We start from the raw sequence: 14099 nt of genomic DNA, 5'->3' as shown, positions 1-14099 counted from the left end.
GGAAACACACACACAAGCACACACCTACCTTTGTTGCCTGCAGATGCCTCCTTGGCTGTCCCCAAACGGTATCAAACCAACACCCACGGGAAGCTGTAAGCATAGAGGACATGCCTGCACCCCATTGGACTTACCTGTGTGGGTTAAATCCGGGTTATTTGACAACCTATGGCGGTGATGGTTCTGCTCAGGCAGAGCAGTGCTGATGCTCCTCATAAAGCTGTCGCTGCTGTGAAGGTTCTAGGTGACATCACAAATCCCTATGGTTACATACACAACAAAGCTGGGTTGTTGTTGTTTACACTCTGCAAGGCCTGTGGAAGTGAGTGACATCATAGCACTGTAGTTCTGAGGGTTCTAGATGGATGCAACAATCTCCTGTTGCTTCTATGAAGGCCATAATAGACGACATCACCAAACAGCTCCATAGTCACATACAAAGCAAAGGAGAGATGTTGTTTACACCTAGTGATGTCAGTGGTATTGAGTGACATCACAGCACAGTGCTAAGGCTCCTGGGCCTGGACACAGCAGCGGCTGCAATATCTCAACGGAGAATACGTTTATATATATGTGTGTGTGTGCGCGTATATATATATATATATATATATATATATATATATATATATATATATTTCTCCGCCGAAATCACTTTTAAACCCATTTCCACCTTTTTTTCCCTTCTCTTCCTCTTACTTTTTTTTCACGTTTTTTTACGTTTTTCTCCTTTTCGCCTCTTTTCTGGGCGTATTATTCTTCTTTTTCTTCTTTTTTTTCGTCTAATGCATACCCCATCAGTGCAGCAATGCTTATTCAATACCGCCAGCAGATGGAGACACTGGGGGATAATTTTCTAAGGATTTATACTGATTTTTCCTGTCTGAATTTGTCGCACAGAAAGTTGCAGGCCAAATATGTGTGACATTTCTGCGACTTTAGCTTCTAGAGCATTTTTACAACATTATACATAGGTGCTGAATACATAAAAAGCGACTGTTCAGCGACAGACAAGTCGCATCGGCTGAAAGTAGGCCAGAATGTCAGTCCATGTTGGAGCAGGTTTAGATACAGTCTAAAGTATAGATCTCAAAGTCTGTGCACAGAATTTAGCAAGGGCCTCGCACCTTCTGATGCATCAGGTAGGTGCACAATAGCATAGCCTAACCCTCTGTACTTTGGTCTATATTGATGCGGGACATAGACAGCCAGCTGATAACCAATCCATTAGTGCAATGGATGGCTGGAAGCATTTGTCTTTGCCTTTGCAATACCACAGAAGCAATGCATGGTCAATGTACAGCAATGACACACCTGTGTGAACAGCCAGGAGACCCCCCCCCCCCATGTTATGTTACATAGTTACATAGTTAGTACGGTCGAAAAAAGACATATGTCCATCAAGTTCAACCAGGGAATTAAGGGGTAGGGGTGTGGCGCGATATTGGGGAAGGGATGAGATTTTATATTTCTTCATAAGCATTAATCTTATTTTGTCAATTAGGAACATTCAGCACCCACCCGCTATCAAGGCAGCTGCCTATCATGTCATGCCCTACCTGCACAGGTGTGCTGGCTACTCAAATGATCCAATTAAGGAGGCCATTTAGTCAGCAGCAGCAGAAGTCCTGTGCCTGGACGCTCCAACAGCGGCCAGACACAAGCAGAAGCAGAAGCAGCAGAAGCAGCAGCAGCACCACCTTTTGTTTTTTGGCTGCAGCAGCAGCAAGGCCCACAGGGCTGGCTAGCTGGCTAGCCAGCAAGCAGGTAGCAATGAAAGTAGGAATCTTTCTTTTTAACCCTGTAAGGGGGTGGTGCACTGTACCCGAAGATACTGCCATATCGGGTCAATGCATAGGGCGACGGAAGCAAGCTTCGAAATCGGCCCCCGTTCTCAAAAATCCATTTAATATATGGTCCCCAGATAGGGGACGTATCAGATATTAAACTGATAAGAACAGATTTTTTGATTGAAAGAGCTTTATTTACCGTTCAGTCATTACAAGTCGTACAATAAATTACAGTCACACAAAGCATGATAGTACAATACACAGCAAAGGTTCCCTAAGCTATACATCGCACACCATGCTACTCTAACATTCAGCTCAATCCTGCAATATAAAGGCACAAGAGATCAAACAAAAACCAAATAATACAATCTGTGATCGGGGTAGGGGTGTGGGCGACTATGTGGGGGTAGGGAGGGGGCGGATCACAGGGCCAAACTGTTGGGCTGTATCTTCAGGGAGACATGGGAGAAGGAGAGGGGTCTTCACTCCTCTTCTTCCTCATCAACGGCCGAGCTGTCCAAGATGGAATAGTCTCTAAGCAGGTTCTTGATGAACCTGCGGCAGTCCCGGACGGACATGTTTTCCCTGTTGATCACGAGGCGGTTCCTGGCAAGCCACACTGCGTCCTTAAAACAGTTCATAAGGCGCCAGGCCTCCTGGATGGCCTCCACGTCGTGGGTCCCAGGGAACAGGCCGTAAAGCACCGAATGGTACGATAGGCAGCTCCTGGGCACTGAGTCTCTGAGTTCCTGTTCTAGGGCGTCCAACAGACCCTGTGCAAAGGGGCACTGCCAAAACACGTGGAAAGATGTTTCCTCCACGTAGGGGCAACGGGGGCAGTACCGGGTCTTGCACAGGTTGCGGGCATGCATGAATGACCTGAGAGAGAGACCTCCCATGACGGCCATCCACGACAAGTCCTTGTGTCCATTGGTAAGCCGCTTTGAGGCCACATTGTTCCAAACTGTCTCTGCAGTGGCTGCGGGGAGTCCCGGAACCAGCTCGGTCGAGTCCTTAGCTCGGATGAGCTTGTGGATTGTCTTTGGCTTCCATAGGTCTGGTTTCAGTCCTTCCAGCTGGTGCTCCCTCACAAACCGGACAACATCCCCATAGAACCAGGGAGTGTTCCAGTTGTAAGGGATGGAGCTGTCCCACTTGTCCCAGCCCAGCTGTCTCCAGAGGGGCATGAGAAGCAAGCGAGACATGGACCTGCCCGCTGAGCCAGTCTTTTCTACAAGAGTCCGCTGCACCGTGACACATGCAAAGGAGGCCCTCAGCAGAGCGGGGATGTCGGGTATTCCCTTCCCACCCTTGCGGGGTTCCTTGTACATCACGGTCCTCTTGACTCTGTCCATTTTGCCCCAGACGAAGCCAAACACTGTCCGGGTGATGGCCTTGCAAACGGTGGTATGGGGAGGCCAGGCCTGTGCGGTATATTGGAGCACAGGCAAAACTTCACTCCGCAGGACAAGTGCCTTGCCTTCCATCGTGAGCTTTCTGGAGCTCCACAGTCCGATCTTCGAGTTTATCCTTCCTAGTCGGTCTTGCCAAGACTTAAGGGCCGCTCCTTCCTTCCCGAACCAGACTCCAAGAATTTGAATGAAGTCCGGCTTAATAGTAAAGGGGAAGGGGGCGGAAGAAGCCAGGTGCCATTCCCCGAAGAGCATGGCCTCCGACTTCCCGCAGTTGACTTTTGCCCCCGAAGCTCTGCCGAAGTCCTCGCAGGTCTGGACGAGTGCAGTCACCGAACGCTGGTCAGCGCAGAAGACGGTCACGTCGTCCATGTAGAGCGAGCACTTGACCTCGTGGCGATCTGGTCCTGGTGCGGTGATCCCTCTGATCTCTCCATTCTGCCGGATAGTCTCAGCGAAGAGCTCTATAACACAAACAAAAAGGAGAGGTGAAAGAGGGCAGCCTTGTCTAACCCCTGAAAGAATAGGAAAGGGGTCAGTCTTCCAGCCGTTCACCAACACCGTGCTGTAAATGTCAAAATACATAACGTTAACAAAAGAGCAAAACATATTCCCCAGACCCAGCCTGCGCAAAACCCTGTCCATGAATGCGTGGGAGACACGGTCGAACGCCTTCTCCTGATCTAAGCTGACCAGGGCGGCGCGGCCCCCGCGGTCCTGGATGTAATGGACCGTGTCTCTCACAAGGGCAAGGCTGTCGGCAATCCTGCGGCCAGGAATGCTGCAGGTCTGGTCCGGATGGACGATCTGCCCCATGACAGGTTTCAGCCTGTTGGCCAGCACCTTGGCGAGGATCTTGTAGTCCACGTTCAGGAGAGAGATGGGACGCCAGTTTTTCAGGTCACATCTCTCCCCCTTCCGCTTATACAAGATCGTGATCATCCCTTCCCTCAACGACGGAGGCATTCTGCCCCCCACCACCATCTCCTCGTACACCTCCAACAGGTCCGGACAGATCAGGTCACCCAGCGCTACGTAGAGCTCGGCCGGGAGACCGTCACTGCCCGGGGTCCTGCCGGGCTTAAAGGATTTAGCGGCAGAGAGCAGCTCCCCCACCGTCAAGGGATCGTCCATAGCCGCCGCACCTGCGGGATCAACAACGTTAGTGACACCTGACAGGAACCTCTCGGCGGCTTCGGGGTCGGATGACTTGGGGGCGTAGAGGTTGCTGTAGAAGTCGTGGACGACCCCCATCACTTCCTCCTTGCCGCTCCTCATGTGTCCGGTCTCATCTCGTAGCTCAGTCAGGGGCGTGTGGCCGGCATGGAGCTTCCTGAAAAAGAAAGAGTTACATTTCTCACCCTTCTCCAGGTTCTCCACCTTGGAACGAAAGACGATTCGCTTGGATTCCTCCTCAAAGTGCCTTTTCAAGCTCTTTTTGGTCTCCTCCAGCTCCTCGCTGACGTCCCAGCCACACTGGAGCAGGTCCTGCAGGGACCGCAGCTCGCGCTGCAGTTTCCTCAAGTCCCACTTCTTCGCACACGCCTGTTGTCTGCCTTTTGCCTGAAAGAAACAACGGAATTCGACTTTAACATATTCCCACCAATCGCTGATGCACTTGAACAGACATTTGTCATTTCGCCATACAAGGTAAGCATCCCTAAGTTCCTCCATGACCTCCCTCTGCTCCAACAGGGCACAATTCAACTTCCAGGAGCCCGGGCCAGGTGGGAATCCATGGCCCAGAGTCCCCCGGAATCGAATGGCCCTGTGGTCAGAGAAGAAGCAGGGGACCATAGAGTACGACACCTTTCTGACTGCTCTCGAAGTGAAGATGAAGTCTATCCGAGAACGGAGCGAACCATCGGGGCGGCTCCACGTATAGTTTACGGAGCCGTTCCCGACGGACCCGACAACGTCCTGCAAGGATGCCTCCGTCACCATCTCAATCAGCAGTTTAGACGTCACGTCCAGGTTGGCGGATGTGCCAGAACTGCGCCCGTCCACCTCAATGGGGCAGTTGAAGTCACCACCCAACACTACTGCTCTAGTGGTGGCGAGTTCAGCCCGCAGGGCCTGGAGAACCTCCAGTCGGACATCCCTCTCAGGGGAGGCATACACGTTGATGAGCCGCACGGGCTCACCCGCCCAGGAACCGTCTGCGACAAGAAGTCTGCCACAGACGAGCTCCCGGACGGAATCAAGTGCAAAGTTACCTCCCCTGATCAGGATGGCCACCCCCGCAGACCTATTGTCGCCCCCACCAGACCAGTAGGAAGGGCCGTGAGGCCACTGCCTGGCCAGATGGTTGTAAGACCTAGAAGCAGACAAAGCACATTCCTGCAACATGTAAACATCACACCTCTGGGAATCTAAGAACGTAAGAACAGTCTGAAATCTAAACCAAGCTCTAATACTCCTCACATTAATGCAGAAGATGTTGAGATCAGCCATGGGAATAAAAAGAGAGGTTAGTTCTGATACTAGTTACCAGTCTGGTCGGACGGGTCCTCTTCTCTGGCGCCTGTCGGCTCCTGTGGCTTCTCGTAGCGCCCTTCCAAGAACTCGTCGTAGACCGTGTTGGACGGAGTGTCCAGGATTTTCTTAACCTCTGGGTCCTGCAGCAGCTCCTCCATAGATTGAGCTTGGACTGGCTCTGCTTGGACCTGCTCCACTTGGGCCTGCTCCATCACCTCCTCTCCTTCTGAAGCCTCAAGGCTCTCGCAGACCTGCTCCATCTCCTCCTCCTCATCTGAAGCTTGAGGGGTCTCGCAGGTCTCGATTATCTTTCTTTTGTGGGACTCTTCTGATACGTTGTCCCTTCCTTTCCTCTTCCTCTGTATGGTACCTGGGGGAGGAAGCACAGGAAAGTCCTCCGAAGGGCGGGCACCAGCAGCTGGAGGGGGGTTAGGTGCTGCTGGGCCAGGAGAGAAAGGAGGCTGGGTGGGGCGGGGGGCAGGAGAGAGTGCCCGGGCAGGGGAGGACGGGGCAGGGGTGGGCCGGGCAGGGGAGGACGGGGCAGGGGTGGGCCGGGCAGGGGAGGACGGGGCAGGGGTGGGCCGGGGTGGGGTACGGGGGGCAGGGGTGGGGCGGGATGGGGCAGGAGGGGCAGGGGTGGGACGGGATGGGGTAGGAGGGGCAGGGGTGGGACGGGATGGGGCAGGAGGGGCAGGGGTGGGACGGGATGGGGCAGGGGTGGGACGGGATGGGGCAGGGGTGGGGCGGGATGGGGCAGGAGATGGGGCGGGAGGGGCAGGGGATGGGGCGGGAGGGGCAGGGGAGGGGCGGGACGGGGCAGGGGTGGTGGCTTTCGCCTTCTTACCCTCCTTGGTCGGCTTGGCCATCCGTGGTGTTGGCTCCGGAGCTGGGGCTGGCTTCGGTGCTCTCGCTGCCACAGATGCCCATGTTCTCTCCCTCTGGGGGCAGTCCTTGTAGCTGTGGGCTGCCAGTCCGCAGAGGTTGCAGGTCTTGCTCTTGGGGCAGTCCTTGGTCGTGTGACCTGTCACACGGCAATACCTGCAGGCATCCTCCGTACAGTCCTTGCCCTCGTGGCCCATCTTGCCACATCTCCTGCAGGTCTGCGGCATGTCCGGGTAGAAGATAAGTCCTGTGGAGTTGCCCAAGGAAAATGTCGTTGGCAGGTGCTGTAGTCCGTCTGGAGAAGCAGGGTTCTTGTTGAGTCTGACGACCACAGACCACTTGCAGGTCCAGTATCCGAGTGAGTTCAGGATGCGGGTGGGCTCCCTCACCACGGTGCAGAAGCGCTTCAGGAAGGTCGAGATGTCCGTGCCTGGGGTGTGTGGGTTCCGCATTGAGACCGTCACCCGCCTCTCCTCTCTTTGAATAAGGCAGTTGCCCACAAAGCGAGAGAAAGGGGATTCGGGACTCGCCGCTTTCACCACCTCCCAGTATCTTCTACAGGTCCCAATGGTGGCAAAGGTGATGTAGAAGATTCCCGAAAAGAAGGTTGCTATTCCCAGGGTGTCAGCCGTGGGGAAGCCTTGATCCGCCAGCATCTTCTTGCAGAACACGTCGTGGGACATGTCCGGCACCCTTCCGTCCACGGGCTTGAGCTTCAAGGCAACAGTCTGCCTCATCCAGGGCTCCAGGGTTGGAGCTTCCAGGTTAGGAATTCTGCCGCCCTTCTGCCTTGCCGTGGTGGAGGTTGAAGCTTGCTGTGGTTGGGGCTGGACCTCCAGGCCTTGCCCTGCAGCCTCCTGGGTGGACTTGCTGGTTGAGGCCATGGCTTCTTCCAGCAGGCTCTTTTCCGCTTCCTTGCTTGCTTGTGGAGAGAGGCTTCGCAAAGTCTTCTTTCCCGGGTGGGAGGAGCTATGCAGATCCGGTCCCGGTGGGAGGAGCTATGCAAATCCTTCTCCAGAGGCAGCGAGTTTCTTCGAAAAGATTCTGCGCCGCCTTCCTCTTCGCCGCTGTTCCGGAATTCACTGCCGATTCCCTTCTTCCAGGTTCTTCGTCGGCTTCTTCCGGAGCTGCAGTCTTCAAGATCTTCTCCTTCTTCAGATGTTCCGAGGCAGGCAGGAGACGATCTTCAGGTGGTATGCTCTAGAGAAATGCGGTTCTAATAAGAACGAAAAGTACTGCAATCGTACTACGCAAAATCTCTACCACAATGCTTGGAGTTCTTCAGACCGTAGCGATCATGGTATCTCCCCTGCCAGGTAAGTAAACTGATAAGAACAGATACTACACTTGATCTTAGCCAAAAGGCCGAGAAGCGATAACCGTGAAAGGGGCGGGCCCAACAAGGTGCCCTTCATGGGCACTATCACTGCTTGCTGTCAGGGAGGCTGCCAGACAATTTTCCATGCACACTCTGGGCTGGGGGGCAGTCAACCACCAGTACACACAGCAGAACCTAAACCCATACCATTATTGCTAAGCAGCAAGACAGGGGCCCATTGCACTCCCACGGGGCCTTTTTAAATGCAATCCATAACCCGGATTTGCCAGGAACCCTTCTTACTCCTCCTACTTGCATGTGACACTGGGCTTAGGATCTGCATAGGAAACACACACACAAGCACACACCTACCTTTGTTGCCTGCAGATGCCTCCTTGGCTGTCCCCAAACGGTATCAAACCAACACCCACGGGAAGCTGTAAGCATAGAGGACATGCCTGCACCCCATTGGACTTACCTGTGTGGGTTAAATCCGGGTTATTTGACAACCTATGGCGGTGATGGTTCTGCTCAGGCAGAGCAGTGCTGATGCTCCTCATAAAGCTGTCGCTGCTGTGAAGGTTCTAGGTGACATCACAAATCCCTATGGTTACATACACAACAAAGCTGGGTTGTTGTTGTTTACACTCTGCAAGGCCTGTGGAAGTGAGTGACATCATAGCACTGTAGTTCTGAGGGTTCTAGATGGATGCAACAATCTCCTGTTGCTTCTATGAAGGCCATAATAGACGACATCACCAAACAGCTCCATAGTCACATACACAGCAAAGGAGAGATGTTGTTTACACCTAGTGATGTCAGTGGTATTGAGTGACATCACAGCACAGTGCTAAGGCTCCTGGGCCTGGACACAGCAGCGGCTGCAATATCTCAACGGAGAATACGTTTATATATATGTGTGTGTGTGCGCGTATATATATATATATATATATATATATATATATATATATATATATTTCTCCGCCGAAATCACTTTTAAACCCATTTCCACCTTTTTTTCCCTTCTCTTCCTCTTACTTTTTTTTCACGTTTTTTTACGTTTTTCTCCTTTTCGCCTCTTTTCTGGGCGTATTATTCTTCTTTTTCTTCTTTTTTTTCGTCTAATGCATACCCCATCAGTGCAGCAATGCTTATTCAATACCGCCAGCAGATGGAGACACTGGGGGATAATTTTCTAAGGATTTATACTGATTTTTCCTGTCTGAATTTGTCGCACAGAAAGTTGCAGGCCAAATATGTGTGACATTTCTGCGACTTTAGCTTCTAGAGCATTTTTACAACATTATACATAGGTGCTGAATACATAAAAAGCGACTGTTCAGCGACAGACAAGTCGCATCGGCTGAAAGTAGGCCAGAATGTCAGTCCATGTTGGAGCAGGTTTAGATACAGTCTAAAGCATAGATCTCAAAGTCTGTGCACAGAATTTAGCAAGGGCCTCGCACCTTCTGATGCATCAGGTAGGTGCACAATAGCATAGCCTAACCCTCTGTACTTTGGTCTATATTGATGCGGGACATAGACAGCCAGCTGATGACCAATCCATTAGTGCAATGGATGGCTGGAAGCATTTGTCTTTGCCTTTGCAATACCACAGAAGCAATGCATGGTCAATGTACAGCAATGACACACCTGTGTGAACAGCCAGGAGACCCCCCCCCCCCCATGTTATGTTACATAGTTACATAGTTAGTACGGTCGAAAAAAGACATATGTCCATCAAGTTCAACCAGGGAATTAAGGGGTAGGGGTGTGGCGCGATATTGGGGAAGGGATGAGATTTTATATTTCTTCATAAGCATTAATCTTATTTTGTCAATTAGGAACATTCAGCACCCACCCGCTATCAAGGCAGCTGCCTATCATGTCATGCCCTACCTGCACAGGTGTGCTGGCTACTCAAATGATCCAATTAAGGAGGCCATTTAGTCAGCAGCAGCAGAAGTCCTGTGCCTGGACGCTCCAACAGCGGCCAGACACAAGCAGAAGCAGAAGCAGCAGCAGCACCACCTTTTGTTTTTTGGCTGCAGCAGCAGCAAGGCCCACAGGGCTGGCTAGCTGGCTAGCCAGCAAGCAGGTAGCAATGAAAGTAGGAATCTTTCTTTTTAACCCTGTAAGGGGGTGGTGCACTGTACCCGAAGATACTGCCATATCGGGTCAATGCATAGGGCGACGGAAGCAAGCTTCGAAATCGGCCCCCGTTCTCAAAAATCCATTTAATATATGGTCCCCAGATAGGGGACGTATCAGATATTAAACTGATAAGAACAGATACTACACTTGATCTTAGCCAAAAGGCCGAGAAGCGATAACCGTGAAAGGGGCGGGCCCAACAAGGTGCCCTTCATGGGCACTATCACTGCTTGCTGTCAGGGAGGCTGCCAGACAATTTTCCATGCACACTCTGGGCTGGGGGGCAGTCAACCACCAGTACACACAGCAGAACCTAAACCCATACCATTATTGCTAAGCAGCAAGACAGGGGCCCATTGCACTCCCACGGGGCCTTTTTAAATGCAATCCATAACCCGGATTTGCCAGGAACCCTTCTTACTCCTCCTACTTGCATGTGACACTGGGCTTAGGATCTGCATAGGAAACACACACACAAGCACACACCTACCTTTGTTGCCTGCAGATGCCTCCTTGGCTGTCCCCAAACGGTATCAAACCAACACCCACGGGAAGCTGTAAGCATAGAGGACATGCCTGCACCCCATTGGACTTACCTGTGTGGGTTAAATCCGGGTTATTTGACAACCTATGGCGGTGATGGTTCTGCTCAGGCAGAGCAGTGCTGATGCTCCTCATAAAGCTGTCGCTGCTGTGAAGGTTCTAGGTGACATCACAAATCCCTATGGTTACATACACAACAAAGCTGGGTTGTTGTTGTTTACACTCTGCAAGGCCTGTGGAAGTGAGTGACATCATAGCACTGTAGTTCTGAGGGTTCTAGATGGATGCAACAATCTCCTGTTGCTTCTATGAAGGCCATAATAGACGACATCACCAAACAGCTCCATAGTCACATACACAGCAAAGGAGAGATGTTGTTTACACCTAGTGATGTCAGTGGTATTGAGTGACATCACAGCACAGTGCTAAGGCTCCTGGGCCTGGACACAGCAGCGGCTGCAATATCTCAACGGAGAATACGTTTATATATATGTGTGTGTGTGCGCGTATATATATATATATATATATATATATATATATATATATATTTCTCCGCCGAAATCACTTTTAAACCCATTTCCACCTTTTTTTCCCTTCTCTTCCTCTTACTTTTTTTCACGTTTTTTTACGTTTTTCTCCTTTTCGCCTCTTTTCTGGGCGTATTATTCTTCTTTTTCTTCTTTTTTTTCGTCTAATGCATACCCCATCAGTGCAGCAATGCTTATTCAATACCGCCAGCAGATGGAGACACTGGGGGATAATTTTCTAAGGATTTATACTGATTTTTCCTGTCTGAATTTGTCGCACAGAAAGTTGCAGGCCAAATATGTGTGACATTTCTGCGACTTTAGCTTCTAGAGCATTTTTACAACATTATACATAGGTGCTGAATACATAAAAAGCGACTGTTCAGCGACAGACAAGTCGCATCGGCTGAAAGTAGGCCAGAATGTCAGTCCATGTTGGAGCAGGTTTAGATACAGTCTAAAGTATAGATCTCAAAGTCTGTGCACAGAATTTAGCAAGGGCCTCGCACCTTCTGATGCATCAGGTAGGTGCACAATAGCATAGCCTAACCCTCTGTACTTTGGTCTATATTGATGCGGGACATAGACAGCCAGCTGATGACCAATCCATTAGTGCAATGGATGGCTGGAAGCATTTGTCTTTGCCTTTGCAATACCACAGAAGCAATGCATGGTCAATGTACAGCAATGACACACCTGTGTGAACAGCCAGGAGACCCCCCCCCCCCCCCCATGTTATGTTACATAGTTACATAGTTAGTACGGTCGAAAAAAGACATATGTCCATCAAGTTCAACCAGGGAATTAAGGGGTAGGGGTGTGGCGCGATATTGGGGAAGGGATGAGATTTTATATTTCTTCATAAGCATTAATCTTATTTTGTCAATTAGGAACATTCAGCACCCACCCGCTATCAAGGCAGCTGCCTATCATGTCATGCCCTACCTGCACAGGTGTGCTGGCTACTCAAATGATCCAATTAAGGAGGCCATTTAGTCAGCAGCAGCAGAAGTCCTGTGCCTGGACGCTCCAACAGCGGCCAGACACAAGCAGAAGCAGAAGCAGCAGAAGCAGCAGCAGCACCACCTTTTGTTTTTTGGCTGCAGCAGCAGCAAGGCCCACAGGGCTGGCTAGCTGGCTAGCCAGCAAGCAGGTAGCAATGAAAGTAGGAATCTTTCTTTTTAACCCTGTAAGGGGGTGGTGCACTGTACCCGAAGATACTGCCATATCGGGTCAATGCATAGGGCGACGGAAGCAAGCTTCGAAATCGGCCCCCGTTCTCAAAAATCCATTTAATATATGGTCCCCAGATAGGGGACGTATCAGATATTAAACTGATAAGAACAGATACTACACTTGATCTTAGCCAAAAGGCCGAGAAGCGATAACCGTGAAAGGGGCGGGCCCAACAAGGTGCCCTTCATGGGCACTATCACTGCTTGCTGTCAGGGAGGCTGCCAGACAATTTTCCATGCACACTCTGGGCTGGGGGGCAGTCAACCACCAGTACACACAGCAGAACCTAAACCCATACCATTATTGCTAAGCAGCAAGACAGGGGCCCATTGCACTCCCACGGGGCCTTTTTAAATGCAATCCATAACCCGGATTTGCCAGGAACCCTTCTTACTCCTCCTACTTGCATGTGACACTGGGCTTAGGATCTGCATAGGAAACACACACACAAGCACACACCTACCTTTGTTGCCTGCAGATGCCTCCTTGGCTGTCCCCAAACGGTATCAAACCAACACCCACGGGAAGCTGTAAGCATAGAGGACATGCCTGCACCCCATTGGACTTACCTGTGTGGGTTAAATCCGGGTTATTTGACAACCTATGGCGGTGATGGTTCTGCTCAGGCAGAGCAGTGCTGATGCTCCTCATAAAGCTGTCGCTGCTGTGAAGGTTCTAGGTGACATCACAAATCCCTATGGTTACATACACAACAAAGCTGGGTTGTTGTTGTTTACACTCTGCAAGGCCTGTGGAAGTGAGTGACATCATAGCACTGTAGTTCTGAGGGTTCTAGATGGATGCAACAATCTCCTGTTGCTTCTATGAAGGCCATAATAGACGACATCACCAAACAGCTCCATAGTCACATACAAAGCAAAGGAGAGATGTTGTTTACACCTAGTGATGTCAGTGGTATTGAGTGACATCACAGCACAGTGCTAAGGCTCCTGGGCCTGGACACAGCAGCGGCTGCAATATCTCAACGGAGAATACGTTTATATATATGTGTGTGTGTGCGCGTATATATATATATATATATATATATATATATATATATATATATATTTCTCCGCCGAAATCACTTTTAAACCCATTTCCACCTTTTTTTCCCTTCTCTTCCTCTTACTTTTTTTTCACGTTTTTTTACGTTTTTCTCCTTTTCGCCTCTTTTCTGGGCGTATTATTCTTCTTTTTCTTCTTTTTTTTCGTCTAATGCATACCCCATCAGTGCAGCAATGCTTATTCAATACCGCCAGCAGATGGAGACACTGGGGGATAATTTTCTAAGGATTTATACTGATTTTTCCTGTCTGAATTTGTCGCACAGAAAGTTGCAGGCCAAATATGTGTGACATTTCTGCGACTTTAGCTTCTAGAGCATTTTTACAACATTATACATAGGTGCTGAATACATAAAAAGCGACTGTTCAGCGACAGACAAGTCGCATCGGCTGAAAGTAGGCCAGAATGTCAGTCCATGTTGGAGCAGGTTTAGATACAGTCTAAAGTATAGATCTCAAAGTCTGTGCACAGAATTTAGCAAGGGCCTCGCACCTTCTGATGCATCAGGTAGGTGCACAATAGCATAGCCTAACCCTCTGTACTTTGGTCTATATTGATGCGGGACATAGACAGCCAGCTGATGACCAATCCATTAGTGCAATGGATGGCTGGAAGCATTTGTCTTTGCCTTTGCAATACCACAGAAGCAATGCATGGTCAATGTACAGCAATGACACACCTGTGTGAACAGCCAGGA

General features: G+C 50.4%; 2 non-coding genes and 2 pseudogenes across 2 annotated transcripts; all 4 read right to left on the bottom strand.

The window, feature by feature from the left end:
* Window positions 1-1806: 1806 nt before the first annotated feature.
* On the bottom strand, window positions 1807-1980 carry LOC130309580 (U2 spliceosomal RNA; annotated as a pseudogene).
* Window positions 1981-7786: 5806 nt separating this feature from the next.
* LOC130309595 (U2 spliceosomal RNA) lies at window positions 7787-7936 on the bottom strand (annotated as a pseudogene).
* Window positions 7937-10017: 2081 nt separating this feature from the next.
* Window positions 10018-10208, bottom strand: LOC130309410 (U2 spliceosomal RNA). The gene has a single exon (XR_008858079.1). It is a non-coding gene; the product is annotated as a U2 spliceosomal RNA (small nuclear RNA).
* A 2088-nt stretch (window positions 10209-12296) lies between these two features.
* Window positions 12297-12487, bottom strand: LOC130309635 (U2 spliceosomal RNA). The gene has a single exon (XR_008858281.1). It is a non-coding gene; the product is annotated as a U2 spliceosomal RNA (small nuclear RNA).
* Window positions 12488-14099: the final 1612 nt, after the last annotated feature.

The sequence above is a fragment of the Hyla sarda genome, unplaced genomic scaffold (genome assembly GCF_029499605.1).
Source record: "Hyla sarda isolate aHylSar1 unplaced genomic scaffold, aHylSar1.hap1 scaffold_153, whole genome shotgun sequence".
NCBI lineage: Eukaryota > Metazoa > Chordata > Amphibia > Anura > Hylidae > Hyla > Hyla sarda.
Note: the sequence above shows the minus strand (reverse complement) of the source record. Positions and strands in the feature narration are given on the sequence as shown.